Raw genomic sequence first — 27,143 nt, forward strand, 5'->3', positions numbered from 1 at the left:
CCCCACACCATGATGCCGGGTGTTGGCCCTGTGTGCCTCGGTCGTATGCAGTCCTGATTGTGGCGCTCACCTGCACGGCGCCAAACACGCATACGACCATCATTGGCACCAAGGCAGAAGCGACTCTCATCGCTGAAGACGACACGTCTCCATTCGTCCCTCCATTCACGCCTGTCGCGACACCACTGGAGGCGGGCTGCACGATGTTGGGGCGTGAGCGGAAGACGGCCTAACGGTGTGCAGGACCGTAGCCCAGCTTCATGGAGACGGTTGCGAATGGTCCTCGCCGATACCCCAGGAGCAACAGTGTCCCTAATTTGCTGGGAAGTGGCGGTGCGGTCCCCTACGGCACTGCGTAGGATCCTACGGTCTTGGCGTGCATCCGTGCGTCGCTGCGGTCCGGTCCCAGGTCGACGGGACGTGCACCTTCCGCCGACCACTGGCGACAACATCGATGTACTGTGGAGACCTAACGCCCCACGTGTTGAGCAATTCGGCGGTACGTCCACCCGGCCTCCCGCATGCGCACTATACGCCCTCGCTCAAAGTCCGTCAGCTGCACATACGGTTCACGTCCACGCTGTCGCGGCATGCTACCAGTGTTAAAGACTGCGATGGAGCTCCGTATGCCACGGCAAACTGGCTGACACTGACGGCGGCGGTACACAAATGCTGCGCAGCTAGCGCCATTCGACGGCCAACACCGCGGTTCCTGGTGTGTCCGCTGTGCCGTGCGTGTGATCATTGCTTGTACAGCCCTCTCGCAGTGTCCGGAGCAAGTATGGTGGGTCTGGCACACCGGTGTCAATGTGTTCTTTTTTCCATTTCCAGGAGTGTACTTACATAACAGATTGTATTGGAAAAATTTATCAACAAATGGAGGTTGTTATATTTTTCTTTTTTTAATATTTTCATTTGGAATTTGCTGAGCCACCTTAGAAATGGATTTGTTATTCATTAGTTTTTAATATTTCAAAATTATTCAACAATATAGTGGACATTCATGTACAATGTACATAACTCTTGACATTGATAAGAAGGAGAATATGATAAGGAAATACAGAGTATTGTCATTGTATATGGTTTACAAATTGATAAAATTCTCCATCTATGCATGCATGTGTTCTCTCCACATCAGTCTATGTTCTAGGGTTATTCATAAGTACCTCAAGGGCTTCAGAAGGCGACTGCACGAAAACTGATAGACATAAAGACTTCCATGAACTGCACACACATGCCCATATTTACGTTTGTCACGTCATGAACAGTGTCCATATTGAGCACCTGTGATGTGAGTCAAAATGTGGAGTGACGTTCCGTCCACTAATATGGGGCTATTTTTTGGTATATTTCGTAAAATCGTCTTTTGAAAGCCTGGAGGCGTTTATTAATGAACTATCCAAATTTAGTAACTCAGTTTCCTATTGCGACAGCTAGATGTTTGCGTTTTTTACAGACTCACGCAGCAGTCTGTGCGTCACTTTATCGTTGGGAGCTATCAAGCTTTAGAGATTAGTTGGAAATCGATAGCTAAGTTCTCTAACATTACTTTCGACTATTTAATTTAGTGTTGTGCACTTGTACTGTTACGCGTCTCTGTGCTTGGACTCCATCTGGCTGGTGCTGACGCAGCGAGTACACATAACAGCACAACTCGCAGCATCTGACTCGATCGGTAGTCGAAATACTGTGCATAAAATGGAAACGATAACTCGGATGAGCACCTGTAGTCACACCGATAATCAACCACCCCGAGAAGACCTGAAAGATCGCATCGCAAAAGAATATAGGCCTCTTAGCGTTAGGAGGAGGAGGTGTTTAACGTCCCGTCGACAACGAGGTCATTAGAGACGGAGCATAAGCTCGGATTACGGAAGGATGGGAAGGAAGTCGGCCGCGCCCTTTCAAAGGAACCATCCCGGCATTTGCCTGGAGTGATCTAGGGAAATCACGGAAAACCTAAATCAGGATGGCCGGACGCGGAATTGAACCGTTGTCCTCCCGAATGCGAGTCCAGTGTGCTAACCACTGCGCCACCTCGCTCGGTCTTAGCGTTAGGAAAATCTTAGAGATACGAACTGTTATCATTTGGACTATATGATAGCTAAATAGTGATTTAGGATCCATGGGATAGGCTAAAAAATAAACCTGCGGGTAGATACGGACGTAGTTTCTAATCTGGAAACTATGAGTACCAAGCTGAAATACAAGAGAACGTGAACAGACGTTGAACAATTGTAAATAAACAAGTAATCTCGAGTCGACATTCTCATAGCCATTGTGCACTCGGTTGAGACAAAGCAGTTGATAAGAATGGATGTGTGACATAGTAAATGGGAAGGTAAAAACTTTGAGTAGTTCACAGAAACAACCAGAGAGTGAATCTGTAAACCGCAGTCAGTGGCGCACGGTGCCGGTAAGTCACTGCTGAGCCTCTGAATAAGGAGGGGCACGGCTTTTAATTTGCATTACGTGTGCACCCTTTGTCTGCTTGTCACTATTAAGATGATGTAGCATTCGCGAGTCACGCATGAGGGCCTAATTGCATCAACTGTGCTTTGTTCCAAGTTATGACGTGCAAAATCAGCCGCTGCAGTCACATGAGCAACCACGGACATCAGCATTGCCTTATTTTGGTTTCTGAATCGCATATTGCCTGTGATTGTGTAAGTCTTTCGTCGTATTGATTTATCAGTGACTGTCAAATTGCTTCCGCTTCAGAAACATATCACAAACAATTTCCTCTATTCATTTTGCTACAACATATTCCGTACAAAATGACAGCTGCGAAATTAAAACTTCATAATTAGTACCATCCACATTTATTGTACATGTGCATATAATGGGAAAACTTGCGGTTGTGCCAGAGATAGCTTGTAATTTCGGCCAGTTTACATGGTTGTTTCACTGACTCAATGTATGAAACATGTCACTAAGAGGCTCAGATTTAATATTAATTTCGACAGCAGCTACTTCCAGGTGAGACACTTCGAGTTTTCAAGGAACCGAACGAATATTAGCATTTGACATTTCTTTCGTATCGAAATTAGTAACTCAGTGGGAAAAAGATGTTGACGGAAACCCCAAGCAATCGCCTGAAATAATTTACGAAGACTAAATTCTGACGGTTGGATGGCGATTTATATTCATTTCCTTCCGAACACGAGACCTGTGTCTCAAACACTGCGGCATTTCGCTGTCATCTTAGATCTAAATCATATTTCGCCAAATAGGAAGAAAACTTTCTTCAGAGTCAACAGTATGATTTCTGAGAGAAACGTCCTAGGAAAAATTTATCTCTCACTGAAATAAATTTCTATTCTACAGCTGACTAAGAAGTTGAATATATTCATCTTTTTTTCTGTTATGTCACACATCTTAAGAAAGCTGCAAAACAACTATGCATCTGCCCCATTTTTTCCTCTGTGGGATCGTTGATTCATTTTTTCCCGACAGAGACGCTAACTCCGAATTATTGATTTTGCCACCAACCTAAAGTCCATACATCCGATGTTTGCCGTGGTGAAAAGTCTAACGGTGAAGCAAAGCCTTTTTTTAAAGTAATCTTGATTTTAATCAAACAATCGGTCTTCAATATTAGATTAGCGTCTTGCAAAACCCGTTAGACACATTTTCGTTCAACAAATTCAGATGCAGAATCCAGTCTCAACTTCCTCGCGTTACGAACGTTTCAGTTTCTTTGTAAGTGCGTCTGTCGTCTGGTTATTGCATAGCTGATTACTGACGCGGAGATACTGGGCTCCATTCTTGAGGACTGTCTCTAATTTTCCTGACGCGTGAAAGTCTGAAACGTCGTTTACTCAATTACAAGATGGTTAAATAAATAACCGACGAGACTGACAGACAAGTGACTCAAATCGACAGCTTTCCACAAAACACATGCCGCGCAATCATTTTGCACCTGTTAATGTCTTTATTTTATAGCGGATTAAAATATTCAGAACCTATTCTGACAGCTTACTTGAGAAAATTGTAACTGCTACAGGGATTTACATAGCTTCTCTAACCAATGACTTTTGACCCCCGGTAATGACAGGAAGTTTGTAATTGTTCACGGTAGTTTTGCACCACTGTCTGAGTTTCAACTTCTTTCGGCTTCACTCTTTTTGTCGACTGTCTCGGCTTTGGAAAACTTCATGATTAGTCGAGGAGTAGCAGCTATTAGTTTTTCTTATTTCGTTGCAGAAGCACTGTAATCTGTGACGGGGCAACGTTAAATGTCTGCTTCGCTGTGATGCTCAGATTGTCTTCGCTGTACCAGCACTTTTACGATTTGATTCCTGTCACCCTTGTAATACCTACCGAGAAACGCACTAATTCGGACACAAAGATGAGTTGTGTACGAACGGGAGTTTCAATTAGATTAAGTAGTGTGTACGACTAGCGACCGATGATCTCAGCAGTTTGGTCCCATAGGAACTCTCCACAAAACTCCAAAATTTCCGAACTTCACTCATAAAAAATAGAAACAGTGTCCACTATTATAAAAGGGAATGTCACCTTGTAATGTCCCCACAGCAAATACCCCCTACCACGCACCAATTAATCATTTTCAATCAAACCATCACATTCATTCACTTTGGAAAAGTTATCTGATCTGATTTTCTCGTAATATATGCGGAGACAGCTCGTCGACGCCAAAGTATTTTCTAGTGCATTTATTTTTTGAAATAACAGAGATGCATATATGCATTCTCCATGGTTGTTAGAGTGGTAACTAGGGCAGCTTCTGGAGTATCGGTTGAGGGATTGACGTGTTTCTGAGAGATACATATTCTGCTTTTCTTCTCGCTAAAGCGAGCCGATTAACATTTGTGCTGCTAGCGGTTTGTTTTGAAGAGAAAGAGATTGTAAAAGGAAAATAATTAAAGCGTGGAATCACCGGAGATCTGGACATGTAATGGAGATGGATTTAATACACGATTTCCTCCATAAATAAGATTTGTGACTTTTTTGTTCTGGAGTGAATGAACGAATGAGTTTTTTCTGAATCATTTGTTGATCACATTGGCCCTGTATTTAGTGTGGAAGTTTCAGCTGTGTCGAAGAGAGCCTGCGATCACTGAGTCTGTGTTAAATCATCCAAAAAGGCTTCGTACACATCTGGAATTCGCAATCTTTCGTAAAAGGAACATATTGTCCAAATGACTGATTCTCCCGACTGACTGCAGTGTTTAACAGTAATAATAAATGTAAAGATCTCTTACAGCAAGCCAGCAGCTGATTACCAAGACGAAGGACTCCACCAAAGATTCTATTTGGCTGATTCTTTTGACCACTATATCACGTAATAAAATCTTATATTAATAACTATACATAGGTAAAGGAGAGACAGAGAGAGAGAGAGCGAATGAAAATAGAGATAATACTAATAATCCTCCATTAGTCTAATTTTTCGCCTTTCTTATCACGGATCGGCCAAGAACTGGGAGGGCCTTACTTTACTGTATAGACTTATGTATGAAGGTGAAGGAATCTGAAAGACAACAGATACACGTCTATACAGACAAGACATTACACAGAGATAGCGGCTAGTTGCATTATCTGCATTTCTTATCACGGATCAGCCAAGAACTGGGAGGGCCTTACTTTACTGTATAGACTTATGTATGAAGGTGAAGGAATCTGAAAGACAACAGATACACGTCTATACAGACAAGACATCACACAGAGATAGCGGCTAGTTGCATTATCTGCATTTCTTATCACGGATCAGCCAAGAACTGGGAGGGCCTTACTTTACTGTATAGACTTATGTATGAAGGTGAAGGAATCTGAAAGACAACAGATACACGTCTATACAGACAAGACATTACACAGAGATAGCGGCTAGTTGCATTGATCATCTATTCTTAGATTAAAGAGACGGCAACTTATTATCCGAACATTAAAATGTTAAAACCTTGCATAACAAAATCCTCTTTCGTACAGTAGTTATTTTCGGGGCGCCAAGGAGTCCGAATAATAGTTTTCCTTTGTCGGTTTTTTAAACAGTTCTTTAGTACTCTACAGATTCAGTATTAATTTTAATTTCTCTGTCGTGTGCAGCAATGAATAAGACAGCCTTAAATAAAAGTTATCTCAATATAAACAGAAAACAGTTTAGTCACAATTTAAGAAATTGGACTAAGTGACATGAATAGACATTGACTAAGTCTGCCTATATTCCAGCAGAAACACTTTAGGCTCTCTGTATTATTTATAAATGTGTATCAATCACTTCTGCGGTTTTAAAATTTTTCTACACATTTTTATATGAGCGCTTCTTTCCTGTTAACACCCTGTACCGGTACTACGCGGATCCTAAAATCCACCGGAAAAGAACGTGCTGCTCATAACTGTTACACTTTAATAAGCTCTGTTTGGGGAGGGGCCGGGGTTCAGTTTATACTTCAAAAAATTTGTAGTATTTTATTTGGGGGTGGGGTGGGGGGTGTTACTAGGGTAGTGACAGGAAGGGCATCTGGTCGCCCCTTCAACTAATAACAGTGCCGACCCTGTGCCGATGCGAGGCAAAAACACAAGAAAAAGAGAGAATGTAGACTACACGTGCCGTAAAGGGTGTTTTCAGAAGATTACAGGAGCTAAGGGAAAGAAATTCATCGAAAGGTGCGGAAAGTGGAGGACACTGGTAAACAAAACGCTTGTTTACGTGAACTTGTCAAGACTGGATCTGTTCCAAGGACCACGCTCGTGGTAGTCTTCAGTCTAACAATTTTGTTAACAGTTTTATATTCATAATACGGGCTCGAGAGTTCTTAAAACGTACGAACAATTCGTTCTTCACACGTTTTCAGTAGAGTGTGCGGGAGACTGTCACCAGCTTCGAGAAACTACACAGAATACATAACTCCTGACGAGGACTTAAGGGAGCGCAAGCCCAATCCACAGAAGATGGAAGGAGAGAAAATAGTTTTCACGGAGCAGCTTATAAGTACTTCACCTGTTCATAAATCACATTACACCTGAAATGATAACGTAAACAGGAAGTATTCGAGTATTCGTCTGATTATTCCAAAAATTTTTACAAAAAAACGTACGTTAAGGATAACAGAGAGTTCTTGAAGGACAGTTACTACTGCTGCACTTTTAACACTAAGTTTAACTTACGATTCGGGAAACCGATAAAAGAAACTTATACAGATTGCGACATAAACCTAAAGAAAAAAATGGATACAAATCTCACACTGGAAGGGAATGCGAAATTTGAAACAAATCATGAATTAAATTTAGGGAAAGACGCGAGGATCTGAGAACGTATGAAGCGTGATTCTTCCAATCCTAATGCTGAAATTTACGTTGTATCCATGGATCTACAGAAGGATCTTCCATTCCGAGTATTAAGAGTCAGTGATTTTGACATTAATGATATGAAAATGAAAACGGGATATTTCTAATATTGACAACAAACGATTACATGAAACGATTGCACCACAGGGCTCTGTAGAAACAGTTTCATTCTCGCTGGTGTGTGTCAAGAAGCTGTTGTCTTTTAAACCACCTATAAAGCATGTTGTGATTTGCTCCGATTCTCGTCCTGGGCAAAACAGGAATTTAAACGTAGCCCTCTTACTTCTGCGTTCTGTCCAGTAATAATGGTGTCGACACTACTGATAAAACATTTCTGGTTTAGTATGTTCGTATCTACCCAACGATGGTGCTTCTGGTGTTCTGAAAGTGCTTATAAGGAGAGGACGATTTATGTACTGAGGGACTGTTACAGTGTGATGGAGAAATTCCTAAAAATGAATAAGTTTGTGGTTTATGAAACGCAAAGTTCGACTTTGGAACAGTTAAAGATCTTCAGGAATGAGCATGTTATGTTAAATTGCGCCAATCGAAGTCAAAGTTTCACGTTTTGAAAAAAACATTCCGCACTGGCTGTAAAACATATATCACCTTAGAATGCGTGTTCAATTGACGCAAAGCCGGTGCAGATCGTTTAACTAAAAACCCTCAAGAATGTGTCAGGAAGTGGGACAAAAAGATTGTTGGAAATAAAAGCAACTGGGTGACAATGCGTCGTATCAAGTACGATAAAACGCATAAAACATCTATTTTTTTATAAAGAAACTCATAATTACAATGTTGAACTTCAGGATCTTGATCTGAGTCAGAGGCATGTTTCTGGAAGCACGACTCGGCGACTGTCAATGAGCCTTGTTAGATTTCAGCTTCAAACAAGATTTCCTCATGGAAGATGAACCACAGCAGCAAAGAAAAAACATACGGAGAACCCACTACATTTTATACCCACTTGTCACCCCCCTTTCTTCTGGTTTAACAAAGTGGTTGGCAAAGCATCAAACGGTTGAAGATGTTGCGGCTTCCACCAGTTCTCTTTCAAAAGAACGAACTTGGTGACACGGCTGATAGAAATTAAAATGACTGCCTGACTTCCTATTCCCATGAGAGGCACCTACATGCCTTGCTCATACTGTGGCATCAACCAGTCAGGCCTGCAAGATGAGTGGTCTGCCAAGCGAGTGGATTCATTCTCATTTATCGAGTAACATGAACTCTAGCACTCACAATTAAGTTACAAATTATTCTCCTGTATGAATATTACGCAACGGATAACGCACATCTGACTATTAGTAATTTACACAACTCTGACTGTTCACTACACACTGGCAATACCACATTTTCTTTCTAATTTAACGGCTTTGATCAACACGTGGCCATCACAATGAATATGAATGGCGCACACATTATAAATTCAGGATATCATGACAACATACAATTCAAAGGAAAATGCTACCAATCTTTTTTTTTCACTATCTTATTTATTCCGATAAATTCTATAACCTAAACACACAAATTCTATAACCTACAACAATAACACATGAGAAATTCCGCCCAGTGGGCATGGCTTTACATTGGTGATTCTCTATCTTATGGTCTCGTAATTATTTAACGCTACAGTGCACTTTCTGGATAGGATGGTGGATCTTTTGCTATATCTCACACTTCGACTCTCACAACCATCATCACGAAACTTTCCTCCTGACCGAGCAGTACAAAAGGAACATGCATACCCCACTACCTCTGAAACTACCTTGCTACTCTCCCATGCAAACCACACATACTTAAATTACATGACACACACCACACTGCAACATGGAATACAACACAAGGAATCGTCACAACGTTATAACCACATCACTTTCAGCTTTCCCACTTCAATTAAAATTCATCCCAGTTTCACATGACACCGCCCCATTTCGTAACTTTTCTTTCCTACTACGAAGTCTGGAGGATATATGCACGTCTTCCTGTGCAATGCAAGCCAAGTGGCGTTGCTGGATAGACGGCTGACTCACCTTGCTTCTCTCTCAGAGTATTATAGTTTGAATCAAGCGTCGCACGGAAACATAACACGTAAAGTAATATTAAGAACATATTCATCACACACGCGAGTCCTCAACTGATACCATGGACGAGTACTTCTCTTTGTCCTTTGTCTCATACACAGATTGAGACTCACACAGTACTCACCTCGTGGAAGTACTCGTCTCTAATTTCTAGTCCTGCACATGCCATTTCTTAAATATTTCCAACTTATAGTACACACGCTAGTAATTCAGCTAAACTTAAGCACTCGGAAGTATTTCAACTTATTGCTACACGTGGTTTCATTGTGACCGTTGGTCACTTCCGAAGATTACTACGATCCCCTTACTATTACCTGCCTGACATTTAATTCTCCTCTCAAAAGTTCCTGAAATAGAGAAATTATTATTCTAAACTACTCTTAAGTATTTCACATGCATACCATGTCTCCACTCTTTTGTCTTTACGGAGAACCCCTAAGACAGGTCTTACCAACACTAGATCCAGCGGCACAGTGCTGAAACATGGCCGTTCTTCAGGTCCTCTCGCACCTCTGCCGAAGTGGGGGAGCACCTTGCTACCGTATTGGTCAGCCACATTTCAGGCACTCAAAGCTCCGGTAAATTTCATCTCTTTGGTTCCACCAAAGGTGGCCAAAGGATCGCGTCAAAGATGATCATATATTCACATTCACTACCTGCGGTTAGCAGACGACCATACATTCATTCATTTCACAGATCTCACCAAACTGGATGTAGGGATTTATTTTATTTTGTTGGAGTGCACATGTGATCAATTAAATAAATAAATTGTCATTCTTCCCCACACTGGTATCCGGCTCCACTGTATTAATTGAAATTGAGATATTATTAGAAAAAATATGTTGTACTGACAAGAATAACGAAAAATGTTGTACCTATTTTCAATGTTGGGCGGTACTGTACCCTTTCACCCAATTACTTGATATTCTTCATCTGTCTGGAATGTGGCCACCATCGGACCTCATCTCTTCTAACAGAGGTGTCTACTTAATAATTACGGCGTTGTAAGAGGCGAAAGGAATTCTACAGAATAGAAGTCAGACAGATCTGGGGAAATCTTACATACATTTCCATAAACACACACATGGAAATGCGAGGTAGCCTATTACAATTAAAATATCTGATACCTCACACACAGGAGTAGCGCAATCCTGATATAGAAACAGTCTCGCTGCAGGACAATTTGCAACACAGGCGAGCGTCCCGTTAACTCGTCCAGCCCTCGATCAGAGAGAGAGAGAGAGAGAGAGAGAGACAGAGTATAGTGCGATATAAATTGTAATGATCATTATTATCTGCTCAGGCAGGGGCAGTACATACTGTAGTACTCACGAGCAAGCATGGTTAGCTTCGTGGCGCCTACCGATCTGCATGCAAGTCGTTGGATTTGTGATGGTTCATGACAGAAACAACCGCTGTTGTGTTACTATTAATGCGGAACAGTTGGAACCGATGCTATGGGGATCATGGTCGTTACTGAGAACAATAGGCGAGCTCAAAGATGTAGAAACTGCGGCAACTTCTGTGCTGACGAACTCCGCGGAACTGCTCCAACTGAACATTGCAAACAACAAACTTTCGGTCAGTTTTATTACCGGGAATACCACAAGCGTCCGCCGGCAGAAAGATGACCCGTAGCCAACCTAACCAGACTGACGGCTAAGATTTGTTCTGTTCTGCAAGGTCTGGTCTCACGGCTCCGAAGACGGGCGACAGCTCGTGGAAAGGGGAATGACAGTCGTCTCTGACCCGTGCGTTCTGGCTTCCCGGCCGTATCTGGTTATCGATAGTCATCCGTGGTTTAGTCTTCCGTTCAGTGACGACGGTCTGAGGATCTTTGACTGGAAGACTATTCAACAGCGCGCGATGTGCTGGTTGCTTTCAAGACCTTCAAATTTGGTTCCGAAGTGGTGCGCGAATATTCCGCGAGGTGGCGGGTCACGCGGCTGCTGGCAGAGTGAGAGAGCGAGCGGGCTTTGCAATGAAGGGCGTGTTGTCCGCTTTGACGGAGCGGAGCCGGCTAGGTCGCTGAGTACGAGTCCGACGAGAGTACTGTACTCGAGTCTGAGGGGCCAATTTGCAATGGTGTCCACAAACAGCGGCGCCCGTTTGGTTGTCTCGTTGATTTTGTGGCTGGAATGCTGTTTAAAGCATTAGCGTGTCCCACACCCTGGTTACAGTAGAAGTACGATTACAGTCATGCTATTATAAGCACTGAAGAGCCAAAGAAACTGGTACACCTGCCTAATATCTAGTAGGGCCCGCGAGAACACGCAGAAGTGCTGCAACACGACGTGGAAAGGACTCGACTGATGTCTAAGTAGAGCTGGAGGGAACTGAAACCATGAATCCTGCAGGGCTGTCCATAAATCTGTAAGAGTACGGTGGGTGGAGATCTCTTCTGAATAGGGCGTTGGAAGACATCCCAGATATGCTAAATAATCTTCACTTCTGGGGAGTTTGGTGGCCAGCGGTAGTGTTTAAACTCAGAAGCGCGTTCCTGGAACCACTCTGTAACGATTCGGGACGTGTGGGGTGTCGCATTCTCCTGCTGGAATTGCCCAAGTCCGTCGGAATGCACAGTGGACATGAATTGACGTAGGTGATCAGAAAGGATGCTCACGTGTGTATCACTTGTCAGAGTCGTTCCTAGACGTATCAGTGGGTCCCATATCACTCCAACTGCACACGCCCCATACCATTACAGAGTCTCCACCAGCTTGAACAGTCTCCTGCTGGCATGCAGGGTCCATGGATTCATGAGGTTGTCTTCATACCTGTATACGTCCATCCGCTCGATATAATCAGAAACGAGACTCGTCCTACCAGCCAACATGTTTCCAGTCATCAACAGTCCAATGTCGGTGTTGACGGGCCCAGGTGAGGCGTAAAGCTGAGTGGGCCTTCGGCTCCGAAGGCCCATATCAATGATGTTTCCTTGAATGGTTCGCACGCTGAGACTTGTTGATGGCCCATCATTGAAATCTGCAGAAATTTGCGGAAGGGTTGAACTTCTGTTACGTTGAACGCTTCTCTTCAGTCGTCGTTGGTCCCGTTCTTGCATGATCTTTTTCCGGCCGCAGGGATGTCGGAGATTTGATGTTTTACCGCATTCCTGACATTCACGGTACACTTATGAAATGCTCGTCCGGGAAAACACCCACTTCATTGCTACCTCAGAGAAGTAGTGTCGTATCGCTTGTGCGGCAACATACTCAAAAATGGTTCAAATGGCTCTGAGCACTATGGGACCTAACATCGGTGGTCATCAGTCCCCTAGAACTTAGAACTACTTAAACCTAACAAACCTAAGGACATCACACACATCCATGCCCGAGGCAGGATTCGAACCTGCGACCGTAGCAGTCGCGCGGTTCCGTACTGAAGCGCCTAGAACCGCTCGGCCACCGTGGCCGGCCAACATACTCACTTAAATCTTGATAGCCTGTCATTGTAGCAGCAGTAGCCGACACTTGTTGTCATATATAGGCGTTGCCGACGGCAGCGCCGTATTCTGCCTGTTTACACATCTCTGTATTTGAATACGCATGCCTGTACCCGTTTCTTTGGCGCTTCAGTGTTCTGTTCTGCCACCGGATTGCAGTACTGAGCGTTTATGTTATTAAACAGCTGCTTGGTTTAAGTGATTTGATATTAGTAATTTGTCCGCGCTGTATTGTTCAGGTTTCTTCCGCCTGTTAAGAAATGTCTTAACTTCAGAAGACTGTAATTTAGTACGGTGTGCATATTTAAAGAACTATTATGTCTTGTTGTTGTCGTTTCACCGTAATTTAGATATTTTATGTTTTAAAGGAAGTTCCTTTTACGCAACCTTTACGTAAATATGATCATTGAATTGTTTATAATTGCAGGACGATTAAGTGAGCTGACCCTGTTGCTCCTCGTAAGGCAGAGAGGGGTCTGTGAACTAGCAGTTGACTTACAGACTGGCTGAAGCTGTTTGCACTGTTGTTGATCCGGAATTGTTTCACAAAGGTAAGTGCTATTCTTTGCATAGGTCACTTTTTACCTGAAGTGCCCCGAAGTCATTCAGATTGTTGCTTTGTTAAGTTGATATGAGAGAGATCAATCACCTACTGGCTTGATTCGCAGACGTCTAACTTAAAAGGTTAAAATTAAATGGGTTTGTGGCATTTAATCTCAAAGGATAATGCTAATACTTGTAACTCATTTTCATTGCAAAATTTTCTATGAGTGTGTGCGTGAGATTGCCGTTATTAAACATCTTAATCATGCGCTGTGACTTGTCTATGCCTGGAGGTAACAAGTTTATGTTAACAGGTATCATAAATTATTCTAACCAGAAGGGCCAGGACGTGGACTGTTGTAAAGAGAAAGGCCAGCAAGTTCACTGAAGGGCCTACCACTTGTAAAACTAGTACGCGGCGCATAACCCCCCGCCCTCCCCTCCCCTCCAACAGTTTAAGTGCTGTTGTTTATTCCTTGGTTGTCAATGGATTTGCAAGAGTTGTATGTGCTTAATTGACTGCCTTCAGTGATTTCTTGAGTCAGTCGTCGTGAAATAATGAGCCGTAATTACTTGTTTTAAGGAGAAGCAGATTCTTGGAATTCTTCGTACGTGTTGTTTATTTCCAATATTATTTTGCTGCCAGGAATCAAAGTTGTAAAGTTAATAATGTTCTTAATGCTGGTTATCAGAGATCATGTAAGGTTTTTTCTGAACTGACCATCTGTGTTCAAGTGTTTAAGATTCTGAAGCCGTGGTCTGGAATTCAAAATAACGGCACGAACAGCCTTTGTGGCAGTTCGTTATATTGCACATCATTAGGCGTATTTAAATCAAGGCTCGTAAAATTACTTCACCCCCCCCCCCCCCAAACGAGACAACAGTCCTTGGCTGGGCAAGTCTATGGTGATATCGGAGTGCCGGTGCTAACAAACAAGCAACACTGGGTGAAATAAGCGCAGGAATCAATTTGCGACGTACGGCGAACGTATCTGTTAGGGCAGTGTGGTGAAATCTGGCTTTAATGGGCTATGGCAGCAGACGACCGACGTGAGGGCATTTGCGAAGAGCACTACATCATCTGCAACGCCTCGCCTCGGCTCCTTACCATATCGGCTGCACACTAACGACTGGAAAACCGTGGTTTGGTTAGAGGAATCCCGATTTCAGTTGGTAAGAGCTGCCGGCCGAAGTGGCCGTGCGGTTCTAGGCGCTGCAGTCTGGAACCGCGAGACCGCTACGGTCGCAGGTTCGAATGCTGCCTCGGGCATGGATGTGTGTGATGTCCTTAGGTTAGTTAGGTTTAACTAGTTCTAAGTTCTAGGGGACTAATGACCTCAGAAGTTGAGTCCCATAGTGCTCAGAGCCATTTGAACCATTTGGTAAGAGCTGATGTGGGGTTCGAGTGTGGAGCAGACCCCACGATGCCATGGACCCAACTGTGAACAAGGCACTGTGCAAGATGGTGACGGCACTCTACTTGTGAGGGCTCTGTTTACATTAATCATTGACTGGGAATGGTTACGTTCGGCTACTTGGAGACCATTTTCAGCCATTCATGGACTCAATGAACCCAAATAACGATGGAAATTTTATGGATGACAATGCACCATGTAACCGAGCCACAAATATTTGCGACTGATCTGAAGAACATTCTGGACATTTTGAGCGAACCATTTGGCCACACATCGAATATTTATAGAATATAACCGAGAGATCAGTTCGTGCACAAACCTCTGCACCGGCAGTACGTTCGCAATTAAGGACGTCTATAGAGGCATTATGGCTCAATATTTCTATAGGGGACTTCCAGTGACTTATTGAGTCTATGGCACGACGAGTTGCTGAACTGCACCGGGCAAAAGGAGGTCCGACACGATTTTAGGAAGTATTCCATGACTTTTGTCAACTCAGTGTACAATTATGAAGTTGCAGTGAGCTGCAAACTTTATATTTGCTGTCCTAAAGAAGCTGAATTTTGCACATACACCATGTGGCAGCCAAACGCTCATATACCTTAATGCAAACTTAACCACGTCTTAAAAAACTGGACATCATCTGTACGATAATCATCTATTTATTACATTCTATATTCGACGAGGACATACAACAGTCGTTTTTTCATTTTTCACTGAGCGAGATGACTCAGTGATAAGACACGCAGATTCGAGCAGTCTCAGATTCATATCCCTGTCCAGATATCTAGCTTCAAGTCGTTCATAGTTTCTCTGAGTAGTTTAAGGTAAACGCTGCAAGCGCTCTTTGTATAGAACACGGCCGGTTGCCTTATCTAACGCGGCCTTGTGCTCCGTCTCGTCGTCGTCGTAACATTAATCATTCATCTTTAGTCCTCCCTTCCTTTCTTATGTATTTCGTTTGTTGAAAATAACAACGCGACATTTTCTTAACACGTCTACTGTGCCGGTGCAAACACGAGACGTTTCCTGTCGCGTTTACCGGCTATGAATGAATAGTGGAAAGTGTTCCTTCTGAGAAATGCATACGGGCCTTCAGAAATCTGCGGTTGTGTACCCGCAGCTTGCGTCATCGTTCCGGGATGTGTGACACACATCCCACCATAGTCCCTCTCTCAATGAGGTGCTGTCATATCAAACCGTTACAGTGAAAACCGAATGAATAGTGTCGAGGAATCCTACCACTTCACGAGCACGTGATCACACGCACTTCTTTCAGTATCTATGTAAAATTTTATGCCTTGTATGTGGACACGGGATCTGTGTTGGTCTTAATAACGATGAAAATATACGATGGCTGTTAGTGATTTGTCAAGATCAAGAACAAATTTTGTACACTTTAGTTCATAATCGTCGTCCTCGATCAGTTCGGAAAATGTAATATACACTCTAAAACAGAGGTGACCAACGCTTCAGCTTACTAGGGCCACAGAACAAGAAGACAAGTATTCTTGGGCCGCACATAATGCACATAACACTGCTAACAATAAATGTAGCGGAAGAAAAGAAGAGAAAAAAAAGAGAAAACCGGGATGGGCTAACGAGAAAATAGCATCTTGTGGAGCGAGCTTCGAGACTGAAAATATTCAGTTTGTCATAACTTTACAAAAAGTTGTTTCTCTCTCGCTTTTTTTTAAAAAAAATGACGGTCGTGTGATAGATGCTCTATTCTTGGGCTACATTAATACTTGCTTTCGGCTGCTGCATGTGGTCTGTGGGTTGCATACCCCCGCTTTAAGACAAAAGAATAAAAAAAGCCAACACCACGAAGTAATTATCCGAATTGGACAGAAGTCAGTGGATGGGATGCACATGTACAGACAAACAAATAACTACAGTTTCAGAAAAACTGGATGGTTTATTCAAGAGAAAGTACTTCACAAATTGAGCAAGTCAGTAACGTGTTGATCCACCTCTGGCCCTCATGCAAGCAATTACTCTGTTTGGCATCGATTGGTAGAGTTATTAGATGTCCTCCTGTGGGATATCGTCCCAAATATTGTCCAACTGGGGCGTAAGATGGTCAAAATCTCGAGCTGGTTTGAGGGCTCTGCCCATAATGCTCCAAACGCTCTCAACTGGGGACATATCCGGCGGCCTTGCTGGTCAAGGTAGGGTTTGGCAAGCACGAAGATAAGTAGTAGTATTTCTCGCCATGTGTGGGAGGGAATTACATTGCTGGACTGTAAGTCAAAGATGGCTTGCCATGAGGGGCCACGAAACGGGGCATAGAATATTGTGTGCTCTAAGGGTGCCGTGGATAACAACCAAAGAGCTCCTGCTATGAAAAGAAATGGCACCCTAAGCCATCAGTCCTGGTTGTTGGGCCGTACGGCGGGCGACACTCAGGTTGGTATCCCACCGCTGTCTGGGGCTTCTCCAGACAGGTCTTCGGCCCGGCATCTCAATGACTGGAACTGAACTGTCTTCAGCGATGAGTCCCGCTTCGAACTGAGCCCCAGCTAATTCGTGTCTGGAGGCGCCTTAGACAGCGGTGGTATATCAACCTGATCGTCGCCAGACACACGGCCTGACAACAGGGAGAGATGGTCTAATGGTGCCATTTCTTTCCACAGCGGGACCCCTTCTGTTGTTCGGCGGCACCCTTAAAACACAGCGGTACGTCGACGATATTGTACGCCCCATTTTGTTGCTTACATACATTTACGCAAGATAATGCCCGCCCGCACAGGGCGAGGGTTTCTACTTCGTGCTTGCCAGACCCTACCTTGGCCACCGAGGTCGCTGGATCTCTCCATAACTCAAAACCTTTGGAGCATTCTGGACATGGCTCTCCAACCATCTCGGTGTTTTGACGATCTAACGCGCAAATTGGACAAAATCTGGCACATCTAAGAACTCTCTCAATCAATACCAAGCCGACTAATTTCTTTCATAATGGCCAGAAGTGGACCAAAGCGTTATTGACTTTCTCAGTTCGTGAAGCTGTTTCTATTGAACAAATCAGCTAATTTTTCTGAAATTGAAATTTGATTGTCTATACATATTCTGATTTCCGTCCCCCTCGGACAATTCCTTCGTTGTGCGTCTTTTTCTGCCTTATAGTGTATAATGACTTGAGAATAGTCCACCCTTGTGCAAATTTCCATTGAGATGATGTAGGTAAAGATGATACAGAAGATACAAAATAGATTCCTCTCCAGGACAGTTGCCTGAAGAACAGGAAACAGAAAAATGTGGACACCTTGGTGTAGATAAAAGTGGAGTTGCCTGTTTTGCATTCCAGGGAATGGATCGAACCCACGCTCTGGATTGACGACCATTACTCTGATGAACCAGTCAAGCTGAGTGTTTTTATGTAATTTTCTATGCTTGTCTGGCAATTATTAATTTAGTTCCTCATGTCTGCCTCGGATAAAATGACATACAAACATTGAAAATACGAACACGCTTAAACATTTTGAACGATTAATGTACTGATCGACGAGCACTTGTTGCTTCAAATAAAAATGAAAATAACTGTAAATTGTAGTGATCCATTTCTAAATGATCCGTTTCTCATCATCACTGAACTCTGCCAGAAACATGAGCAACGGTAAAGAAGATGAGGGAAGACGAAAAATGGACTATAGTCCGCAATTCACTTTGTTTCTTCAGAGTTCAATTCTCTTGTCGATAAGGCGTATTTGCCTTAGAATTAATGACCTATTCCAAGACTGTGTCAGAAACGTTCGAGACTAGCTTTGTAACAAGCCAGTAACATGGTCCATACCGCTCACAAATGAGCGTTCCAGCTTTGGACAGTAGGCGGCGGGGGTTTTAAAGAAATTTTTGTTAAATGTTCATAAAATTATGATATAAAATATTAGGTATGTAATTATTATTATTGCTTTAACTTGCAGTGCCAACGGCCTTGCTGTAGTGGTAAAACCGGCTCGCATCAGATCAGTGACGTTAACCGCTGTCGGGATGAGTGGGTCACCATTCGGGTCTGCCGAGTGGTGTTGGCAAGAGGGGTGCACTCAGCACTTGTGAGGCAAATACAGGAGCTACTTGCCTGAGAATCAGTGGCACCGGTAGGGAAAATTGACGACGGTAGCTAGAGCAGGGTGCTGACCCATGCAGCTCCACACCCGCATCCACTGACGCCTAAGGGCTGATGATGACACGGTGGCCGGTCGGTACCGTTGTGCCTTCAATGCCTGTTCCAAGGCGGTTTTTTTAAGTTCCTGTAACTCTGCGTTATAAATTTTGTGGAGTTAAGTTACTTCCATACTTTATAAATCACCATTATTGCGGAATTGGCGAGCAGTTAGAAAATTATATAGTAACAGAAGCACAAAAGTGGGTGACAGGTAAAAACGGTGGACTACCCCTGGTGTAGACAATCTTCACGTGTTATTTCAATAACACCCAGGAGCAGGAGGAACACCACGTCGAAGTGTGCCAAGTGGGGTGGGTGGACTGTCTTCATGGTCAGGAGGAAGAGGGTGGGTGAAATTATGCTATGAAAAGACGTGGAGCGTATAGACATGTGAGGACTGTGAGACGTGGCGAAAGAAAGGTAGGGTTCTCAAGAATGGGGTCTACAGTGCAGTGTTGGGATTCGATTTTGTGGAGACATAGGACTGACGAAGGTATTGAAAGGGTGTGGGAACGTCTTCAACTGATAGAGGATCAGGCGTTGGTCCAGGATTCGATCCTGCGTCCTGCACATGGGGAGTCACATTTTGTTACTGTGTTTCTCCTCCCCCTACCTCGCCGCCCTCTCCCTCCCCACCCACCCACCTCGGCCCCGCCCTCGATCAGAGTTTCTCGTCATTATCACTTTTAACAAGCCGTGTTTTTAATTTCATTAATAACAATAAAATAAACTGCCTAGCAAAAAGGAGAAACACTCAGAAGACATGATCGGATGTAACATTGTACATGTACATGCCATCAGTGGTACTCAGATCTGCTCCTAATAGCACATGTGTGGGACCAGCTGGGACTTCAGTCAACAACCAGGTATAACCGTCGTGGGCGTGCTTGCTTCAGGAAAAGATAAAAACGGCTTTATGGCGCCCTTCCCAACCGAATCAGTCCCATACATCGAGGCTAGAGGGGTGCAGTGTCTGAATGATAAGTGAGCTCATAGTCCCAAGTTCTTCGTAAACGTAATCAATTTTCTAATCACTGCAATAACGTCACATACCCTCTCAATCCGTGAAGTTAAGTCTGATTTCGTTTCCTGCTGCTCTTTTGAGTGCTTTCCCTTTTTCTTGTCAGGCAGTGTATATAAAATGTATTAATACATTAACATAACATTGTTTCGTTACCATAAAATACGTAAAACATTTTACCATTGTAATAAAAATACCTTTACATTAGTGAATGGCACATTGCTTGAGCATAATAACCGAAAAATTGCAGCGCAGAAAAATATAGCCTTTGAATAAATACCTCCGAAAATTTAAGAACTACCTGTGTCACACATTTTATTTAACAATTACAGTAGCAACGAATTCTCACAAAATTATATGAATTATTTTAGCTTAGGACCGTTTGTTACAACTGAATAAACGAAATTTTTTCTATTTGTCATTGCCTATATTCAGAGGTGACAGATCTGATACAACATTAATAACAACTAAGGACTGTCATATCAATAATGTTAAAGAAGCTTCTCTCAGCTTTGATGACGACTCAATTTACACAATACGAAATCGAAATGTGCACTCAAAAATATCAGTATTTCACTAAGATTTGCCACTGTGAATACTGTTATGCAAACAATGGTTATACGACAGAGTAAATGAGAATAGTTTTTCTTTCAGACGTTTCAGCCTACGTTTGGCAAGTCGCCTTACCTCTTTTCTTCTTTCTTGGTGTAGGCTCTTTCACCTTCTGTCTGTCCTTACTCAATTTCCTGTGGTTTGCCGGTTCTACTTGTTGACACAGGAACCGTGTCAGGTTTGTTGGTCACAGCGGATTCGTCAACCTACGCTCATGCGCCTTAAGCTGGTTGGACTATTACTGGTCATGCTGCAAGGCCATCGAATTTTGCAGGCCCTTACACAAGCAACTGAAAAGTATCGTTTGTTAAAGTTAGCTATGATATTCGGAAATTGATATAGATGTGTAAAAATATAGATGCTTATAAATTTTTGCAGCAGCCGTAACCTCCATGAACACACTCCCATTTCCCCTAGATTCATGCTTGTATACTAGACCATTCGAACGCCAAATTGAGATTTCAAACAACGTAAGGGAATGCAGCCGGGTGGCGTCCTCGACAACCGCTAATATTTCATTTTCAAGCAACAAAATCAACGAGCGAGTGCTGTGAAAGGGAATTTAACCCCTCGCTATGAGGGGCATATAACGAAAGACAACACACACAGGCATCGCTTCACTGTCTGCCACCCCTACCATACTATTCCCCCCCTCCCCTCCCCAGCCTCCACACAGTTAAAACACTAAGCACCGCCACATAAACCATGTTTACCAACGTCAGAAGTTATCACACACACACACAAACAAACGTGCGCGCGCGTGAGCGCTCACGCACACACTGTAAACAGTAACGCCACCACATAACCAACAATCACCAACGTCAAAGGAAATATTAATTACCAATTACCAATGGGTGAGGTAGCATTAACTCTGTCCATTTGTTGTTTGACCAGGGTGTGAACAGGATTACAAGCAGGATTTAAGTAAGAATCTTCATTTATAAGATCACTTGTTAATTTAATCTCAAATGCTTCCTTAATAACTCTATCCCAATAAATGGAAGGACATTCCAGAATCTACGTGTAGTTCTGATTCTGGCATGCAATTCCGGCTATTCGGATAGTGTTATTAAGAAAGCAATAGAGATTAAATTAGTGACCTTACAAACAGAGATGGGGACTTCTTTTTAAATTCAGCTTTCAATCCTGCTGTCCCCTTATCAAACAACAGAGGGACAGAGTTAATGATACCACACTCTTTGGTAATAATAAGAGGCGATCGAAAAATTTCCATTCTAAGGCCATACAGTACAGAATCATTATGCCAGTCAGGCAAAATAGCCATGAGCATTGAAGCAATCATCCCACTGATGCACCAAGTTGAAGACAACCATTTAGTATAATAACCTCTCCGGCTGTACGAAGAAGAACTCTGTAACTGCCTGCTGGACATTCTCGTCCGACAAGAATCGCCCACCCTTAAAGGCCTTTTTTAATGGACCGAAGGTGTGATAATCGCGTGGGGAGAGTTCATGACTATATGGGGGTACTCGAGCGTCTCGCACTTGGTGTAATGGTTGAGGCTGACATCCCAGATCGACCGGCGTCTTGTGTGGAATCGCGACCAGCACGGAACTTGGCGCACCATTCCACATCGGTGGTTTTCGACAGGCACGCTGCCTCACACACATTCTTTTTCTCCAGTGGATGTCTACCGGTGTTTGTCATTCGGTAGCCAACAAAAGAACAACAGCACATTGGTCCTGTCTGGGCGCATTTCGTAATAACGTCGACATAGTTCACGTTTGGGTATTTACTGCATGAACATATGAAATACATGACTGTCACACTAATCGCTTGCGTAAATGTCGCTGCTTATATACCCGCACCAGAGTCGCGCTACGTTGCTTATCCGCTGCTGCAGCGGCCTCAAACGGAATCGTCTTGATCATCCCTTACACGGGGGCTATACGGAAAGTAAAGAATGATCGGTCGGTAAATGGAAACAACAGTGAAAATCCGATGAAGCTTTGCACAAATGTGTTGGGCAGTGAGTCTAGTATGCCCGTATGCGGGTAAAGTTATCTAAATAGTGTCTTCCACAAAGCATGGCGCCTGCCGAGAGATTTCGCCTGATATCGTGCAACCCTACATAACGTATCTGTCAAGCTGCTCCTTCTTCATAACACTTCTCGGCCGGACACTGCAGGTGCAATAAGTACGCTTCTGCGACGTTTTCGATTGAAAGTTTTTGCTCACCCACCATACAGCCCGGACGTGGCTCCATCTGAGCTCCATCTCTGTTCGAATGAACCGCTGGCTATGAAGACAACGTTTTGGCACACACAATGGACTGCAGTCCAAAGCAGAAAACTCTCGGAAAGCGCAGGAGGCTGCCTTCTATGACGAGGGTATTGCAAAGTTAGTACAACGCTACGACAGATGTCTAGGTCGGACCGGCGACTATGTGGAGAAGTAGCTGGAAGGTGTAGCTAACTATTGCAATTAAAACAGTTTTAATTTTCACTGTGCTTGCCATTTCACGACCAGTCCTTCCTTACTTTCGGACTAGCCCTCTTTCTGAATAGCCCTCGTAATGTTCGCGATCGACTTCTGATGTTGGTCCTCTTTGTTTGTGTGGTGGCGCTATTGTTTACCGTGAATGTGTTTGAGTTGTCTTTCGTCATGTGCCTCTTATAACAAGATGTTAAATTTCCTTGCACAACATCCTCTTTGCGCTTATGCCTGGAAAATGATAGGATGTCCCCTCGGGTTATCGGAGTTTGACCAAGAGGTCAATGGCTGCGTTACCGTAGGTTGTTTGAAAATTTTATTCTCCGGAAGAAACTCAAGTTTGATTCACAATGTTACGCAAATCACTCAGCCAAGCTCTAACCGGATTCGAGGCATCTTAAAAGAAAACTACAGTGGTATACAATTTGTTCACATGTTACACTGCCACGGCCTTTATAAAACACTCCCGCAAGGAATTGACAACTAGTGGGACCATCCTTCTCATCGAAGTCGCGTTAGTATCAAGAACTACCGGTGCAGCGTACTCTCCAACACTGTGTTCAAATTTTCCCGTAAGCTCTTCTCCAGTATGTATTTAATTTCGTGAGAACAGTAATGTATTTACGCTAGTAATGCAAAGGAACATCAGTGATCAATATAAGCTGAACAGACAAGCCATGGTGACGTTTGTTGCATATGATGACGTGTACGAGAGAATGTGGAAAGTTCTAGGCCTCGAAGTGAAAGACTATGTTCTTTAAAACACTCAGTTTTTGCCCATAGTGCACTTTTAGTTCAATGTAGAATGTTAAACATTTTTAATGGGAATGTGACTATGAAATAGTTCCAAAATATCGATTTATGGTTGCCATTTTAATCGGCCTCAAAATGCTTTCCAACCACAAATTTCACTGAATGTGAGAAAAAACCAGATGGTGCCAAATTTTTATGAAGTAATAGTCATTCAAACAGTTACTATGTTAAATCACCAAGTTGTAACTAAAGTTCTTTGTAGGCAGTTTCATTGCTCTCATGAAATAAGACTTTTTGCCTTTCGCAGTCCTCATAGTCAGATGGCAGATGGTGCAAAACACTTCTGCAGTATTCACCAGTTGCTGTTTCACCCTTCGCACTGCAGTCAATAGGAAAATTCTCTTTTGCATTCTACAAAACACTGGCTATAGGCGTTCTGGTGTAAGAAATCGACTCCATGTTTTACATGGAGAGCCAAAAACATATACCCACTGAATTGATTGCTGTCCGTTTCTGATGCCAACTCTTGCAAAAATGTTATTCTCGTTCTCATAATAACTCTATGAGCGCCAGCTACGTCAGACACCTTTAATCTTCCACAGTCCACTATCATTTTTTGTATCCCATTTTCGGAGTTGGTGAATCTCAAAAAACGTACGACCATCTTGAATGGAGTCTCAAATCTCTCAACTGTTGAACATGAAACAGCAATTAATCATCCAAAACAGAATTTTATGGTGAACGGATTTGCTGTTCATAAAGGAAACACCCACAGCGCATATATTTTATAAGCATACAAAAAAGAATATTATGAAAATGAAATTGACGCTGTATCTGTGTCACCTGTTTACCAGGACGACAACTGCCACCATATCCCTTAAACTGTCAGCACTTAGGATAAGAGAACGAAGTACATAAGTGTTAGTGAAAGAGTAGTTAATGAACTTGGTTAAGGCTCTGTATACACTGAGCTGACAAAAGTCGTGTATACCTCATAATATCGTGTCGGACCTGCTTTTGCCAGGCGCTGTGCGACAACTCGACGTGTCATGGACTCGACAAGTCGTTGGAAGCCCCATGCAGAAATATTGAGTCATGCTGCCTCTGAAGCCTTCCTTAGCTCCGAAAGTGTTGCCGGCGCAGGATTTTTTGCACAACTGACCTCTCGATTATGTCCCATTTCATTCACGTCAGGCGATTTGAGTGGGAAGATCAATCGCTCGAACTGTCCAGAATGATCTTGAAACCAATCGCGAACAACTGTGGCGCAGTGACATGGCGCATTGTCATCCATAAAAATTCCATCGTTATTTGGGAATATGGAGTCCATGAATGGCTACGAATGGTCCCCAAGTAGCAGTAGGATCAGAGAACCCAGTTCATTCCATGTAAACACGGCCCACACCATTGTGGAACCACCACGAGCTTGCACAGTGTCCTGTTGACAACTTGGGTCCTTGGCTTCGTGGGGCTTGCGCCACACTCGAACATTACCAGCAGCCCTTACCAACTGAAGTCGGCTGTCGTCTGACCAGACCACGGTTTTGCAGTTTTGTAGGGTCCGATATGGTTATGAGGGGCGTAGGGCCCGATATGGTCATGAGAGGAGCTGTTAGCGAAGGCATTCGTGTCGGTCGTCTGTTGCCTTAGCCCATTAAAGCCAAAAGTCGCTACACTGTCCTAACAGATACATTTGTCATACGTTCCACATTGATTTCAGGGATTATTTCACGCAGTGTTACTTGTCTGTTAGCAATGGTAGCTCTACACAAACGCCGCAGCTCTCGGTCGTTAAGTGAAGGCCATGTTGAGAGGTAGATGTAGTATTCCTGTCACACGCTGACACTGTGGATCTCGAAATATTGAATTCCCTAACAATTTCTGAAATGGAATGTCCCATGCATCGACGTCCAACTACCAATGCGCGTTCAAGGTCTGTGGATTCTCGTCGTGTGGCCATAATCACGTCGGAAACCTTTTCACTTGAGTCACCACAGTACAAATGCCGCGCGTAGCGGCAGCGCGATTCAGGGCGCCATGCACGGATTGCGCGGCCTCTCCCGTCGGATGTTCAAGTCCTCCCTCGGGCATGCGTGTGTGTGTGTGTGTTGTTCTTAGAACTAATTAGTTTAAGTTAGTTTAAATAGAGTGTAAGTCTAGGGATCGATGACCGCACCATTTTGGTCCCTTAGGAATTCACACACATTTGAACATTTAGCACAAGCGGCGCTTCCACCATTGCAGGGCCTTTTATACATTGTGTACCATATTCTACCGCCATCTGTATATGTGTATGTCGCTATCCTATAACTTTTGTCACCCTAGTGTGTATTTATTTCGTGTGTCATCCAGGGTCCTTCCCATATCCTCCCCGCTTCCTGGGACAATCTCCGCAAAGTATGAATCTGTGGATGCATGTGTGTAAATCTGCCGATGAAGGAAGTAGAGAATTCCGTGTGCGCTCTGGACTGTGTAGTAACGATACCGATAATTTTCTGCAGATAGCTCTAGCAAAGCTTCTTCTTTGCTAATCAGAGCGCTTCCTGCTCGTTCTCGTCAAACGTTAGGTGCCCTCCCCCTAATCCATAAAAAAAGATTAAGGGGTCTTCCACAGCCCCATGGCTTTTGGAAGCGGAGTTTTAGATTGAGCCGCCGCCGTGATAAGACTTAATGTTCCTTGCAACACTTCTGGGTATTTGTTGTGTCTAATGCAGACAGATTTTCGTTATTTAAGAAGACGTGATTTCATTTGTTTCATGATTGTGACGTTCAGGAGTGCTTTATTTGCGTTTCGTTCAGTTTTCAGTAAATTTTCATGGTTTTCGTGTTTTAAGAATAATGAACCTTTTGAATCTGCAAGAGTAGTGATGCTGGTTTCAGTCATTTATTATATCCTAAGCAGATAAAGATTTCTCTGTGATGGCCCACACGTGGAGCCTAGTATTTAAGTATTTAGCCCTTACCTACATAATTAACCTGTACCTACACGTGGAGACTGGTATTTAAGTATTTAGCCTGTACGTATTTATTCGCGTTATGAACGAGTCATTCGCGTTATGGCCTTCAGCAATCGCTGATATTCACGGTGTGTAATTACGCGAATCAATTCTTGGAATTTGGGATTTGTTTTTTTGTTTCTGAGGTACGACTATTTGTGCAGCTTCACCGCCACGAGTGAGCAAATTAACGATGTTGCAAGCGTAGGCTGTCGCATTGAGTTGAATACTTAGTTTTACGCACATAGACTTTCAGTTTGAATAATAATCCTCGGCCGGCCGCTGTGACCCAGGGGTTCTAGGCGCTTCAGTCCGGAACAGCGTTGCTGCTACGGTCGCAGGTT

Source organism: Schistocerca serialis, chromosome 1 (genome assembly GCF_023864345.2).
Source record: "Schistocerca serialis cubense isolate TAMUIC-IGC-003099 chromosome 1, iqSchSeri2.2, whole genome shotgun sequence".
NCBI lineage: Eukaryota > Metazoa > Arthropoda > Insecta > Orthoptera > Acrididae > Schistocerca > Schistocerca serialis.